Source organism: Varroa destructor, unplaced genomic scaffold (assembly GCF_002443255.2).
Source record: "Varroa destructor unplaced genomic scaffold, Vdes_3.0 BEIS01000004.1, whole genome shotgun sequence".
In the NCBI taxonomy this organism is placed as follows: Eukaryota; Metazoa; Arthropoda; class Arachnida; order Mesostigmata; family Varroidae; genus Varroa; species Varroa destructor.
The window spans coordinates 37,794,924-37,798,955 of record NW_019211457.1 but is presented as its reverse complement, the minus strand read 5'-3'; positions in this window follow the sequence as shown (position 1 = coordinate 37,798,955).

The following is a 4,032-nucleotide window of genomic DNA, read 5'->3' as shown; positions in this document are numbered from 1 at the left end:
CCTAAACGCAACATCTACCCTTTCTGATCGACGGTGGTGTCACATTGTTTATACTGCTTTCTTAGGTAGATAGCTCCGGTATTACCCGTTTTATTCTGGGGGGGGGGGGTCACTTGCTGGCAGGTCAATTGTTTTTGTGAATATCAGAACACCAAGGACATCAAAGTCTTAGCTCCAAGCTTGGTCTTTTTACTCGTCCTTCACTGCGCTATTAAGCGCCCTATGTTCTTATAAATTCCGTAATGATAACGCTGCTTCTTGTTGATTCCGTTATTCTCGGGCTGATTTTTGTACCTCTTACTCTGTGCCCTTTCGGCCGTTTTAAAGTTTCTATGTACTGTTCCATGGGATATATTGAGGGCGATATTCAACTTCATGGTTGAAGTCAAAAAGCTGTTGGCTACGCTGGAAAGACATCAAAATGCAAATAATTGCTTCATATTAGATGCCATACCACCGAACACCATACGCCTGTTGGCTAAACGTAAAGATGTGGAACTGGCTCAATGATAAGCGTCGTCGTGTCTGATAAATCAACTAACGACTTGTTTGCTGATACATAATTTTATATCACAACAGCTTCGTACATTGCTGAAAAGTTTATTTGTTTATTTATATAACATATCGTTCTACGTGTAGTATAATTATGCGCACCAGTTAGTTTCGTAATAGGAACAGTTTCAAACATACGATGGGATCTCGAAGGTTTGCTTACCGCCTCGCCCAGTAATCGATTCCAGGTTTCGAAATAATGCTTGTCACATGGATTTTGGCGGTCGACTGGCGGGCAGACGCGAGACGCTTGCCGTGCAAGGACGAGAAAGAAGAGTTCCCAATAGAAGCATGCTCGACACACTCACCAGTTTACTCTGTTTGTTCTGGTGCATTTACGTAAACTACATCATCCTATCAGGGAATTATTGTCCACAATGCAGACAGTTTTTGTATACTGATAAAACAATTCTCGTGTCTATATTCGATATATTTGCAACGATTACTGTCGACAATGTAACATTTAGACTTTTTTTTTTTTTGTAAATAAATACGGAACGTTATTATAAATAAAAGGAATGTATTACGGCGATTAACTAATGTGTCCTTGTTTATAATGTTAAAGGGTATATAATAAGGGTGCAGAGTAAATGGGAAACTAAAAAATGAAGTAAATGAGCGGACACAACGAACCGTTCCGTTGCCGAAATCAATCAGTATCTCTACCTGCATAAAATAGACGAGACTTAAGACTGGTAGTGAAAACTGGGGTGAAGCTGTGAAATGATCTACGTAACAGTTTGTACTCCATTACTTTCAATACGCTCAGTTGGACAAGTAACCGTTGTCACATAGCAATTCGTCAATTATAAACAACAAGAATCAACAAGGCTACTGTTAGTGTGTCCGATCTATCTATTTATTTTGCATTGACGATGCACAAACATTTTATATCGTTGTCATCTTTACTCATTACGCTTTTAGGAAATTCAAACTAATCAAGCTCTTATATATATATATATACTCGTACGTATTTTATTGGTCAAAAATGTTGCTGCTTTATATTTATATTTAAAAAGGTTGTTGTTAAGTTTACGTTATTAACAAAAATGCTAAACATTTCCACGAATGTCAGAAAAGATGGGAAACATCACTGCTAGCATATATAGAAAGATGATACACAAACGTTACGGGTTATAGACAATTTCTGCGATGACCTTAAGAGACATTTGTTAGCGAGATGTCTTCTTCTTTTTTCTTCCGATTTTTTAGATGATCATTGTTGCGAAGTTTCAGTTTTAGGCTATGCATTACACGCTTATGGGTTTTTGCCTTGGCTGTCCATATCAAGTTTATGGGTGACATTAGAACTTCACGAAGTTAAAAGTTGATTTTATTTACTATAAGGGAATATCTTCATTCAGTATCGCTCGTGGATGTTTCATACCTTTAACTCATATAGACGCCTGCGTATCCCACACAGTGAATGTAGAAATTCACCGGCCTGAGAAAAAACAGATGAAGTCATTCTTCACGGGGTATATGAGCTGAATTACATAGAATGTGTTCATTACCATGCGCCTAGGTACATCATTTCCTAGGTACCTCTGCTATGATTTCAAGGGCAAAATAGGCGTTAACTGTATACAGACGTTTCCGTGTCGTAGCAATATTGAAGCGTTGAGTTCATGTTTTTCTCGTTGCATACTTTATAACGTCATGAAGTGCCAATAAGTTCAACTTAATTTAAATGGCAAATGAAAAATTACGGTAAATCAAAGACTGTAACTATTGTTTTTAGTAAAATGTACAAGAAGTATAAGAAAAAAATCTGTGCAGTTTAGCGAGCATAGGCCTAGTCTTAGGTAGTTTTCCCCTAAGTCAAAGACTTTAATTCCGCTATCGTCCTCCTATACAAATCGAAGTTAGACAGGAAGTAGTTACCCATTGTGTGAATAAGTTATTATATGTATATTTTTAACAGTATTCTAACTTGCTGGGGACTATTCGCCTATTATACATACAGACGAACATGTAAATGTACTTATTCAGATCGCTATATTATCAGCTGCCTGTAAAGCATGTTTTCTATCAAAAAATTGACCCAGAAAGCCACAGTCGATTTTTTTATACTACTGATATGGGCGTGTATGCAGGGTCTACTTGATAAGTGATAGAGCTAACGAAACGTATTATTATTATGCATCGCACTTTAGGATATCGTCTCTCTCTTTTGATCTTTCACAAATAGAAAGCTGTCTTTTTTTAGCTTCTTGTAAGATGGGAACGAGACAGATACCCGTATGCGCCTGGCCAAGACGTCGAAAAACGTTGATATTCATTAACAAACAGGAAAAATCCCTCGCATTGATCGTTTCAAAAAAATCTGACTTTTCTATGAAACTGCTCTCTGGTGGTTACATTATGACATCCAGCATTAAGATGATCATATTCCTACCTATATGTACGGTAGTTTCACGTTTGCTTTCGAATTGGATGACTCGAACGAGACTGATGACTAGATAGAAACGTGATTCGATGCTACCTAGGAAGGCATAATGGAAATTCAATCTGGTTTAGATCGCCTATTACTGATATTGAGGTCTCAACAGAGCTACAGGCAAAATCTGAGAAGACACAGTGAATAAGCATAAGCGTTATTATCGTATACATGTCCTATTTGAAATGTTTGTTTATGTTGAAATAAGGACAGCGCTGCTTCAGAAGAAAGAAAGCCTGTTGTTACACCGTTGAAGTCGATCCGATTAACTTCGCTTACACATAGATCGGTAACGGATAGCATCTCGCCGTCAGTTATTAGGCGGTAGTGACAGTGAAGAATCGTTGTTGAAGTTTCAGGTTGAATTTGTTCGTAGTTATATGTATTCTGCTGTAGGTCTTAATTGAAATTTATTTTTCTTTTATATTCTTACTTTTTAAACTTAAAAAAAAAAGGCTTGCTCTGAATTAGATTGTTCTCCAGAACGGAGCAAGGTAAAGCTTGTTCTAAAGAAGGTCATAATCGATATCGATTCCTGTTCCTACCGGTATGATTAAATACATTACCTTATAGTGGGCGTCTAATTTATGAATAATAATTAGTAAAAGATACAGGTTGTGTCGTATGCCTGCGGCACTTTACCTGAACTGCACTGGTCCTGTCAATGAGGTTGCACCCTGATTCATTTCTATGAAACACTTTTCAGTAATGTGGTTGTTATGTATTTTAAAATAGGTCTCGTATTCGTAAAAACTTAGTAACCTCCGCTAACGAGGCCAACAACTAAAGTTGCTATAGCCCAAAACTGATAAGTCTGGTATAAACTGAATAACCCGCAGACCTGATAGCGCGAGCGTATTTAGCTCACGCTTCGTTAAAACAAAAACTGGACAATCGTTTATTTCGAAGCGTCTCACAATGGTTATTTGCTTCCCAGCTCCGCAAACGATCCAAGTTCTTTGTGCCTCTAAGTTCTATGTGCTTCACTGCTAAATTCTAATGTAATTAATGTTATATTATCAAAGAAATATACCTCTTCA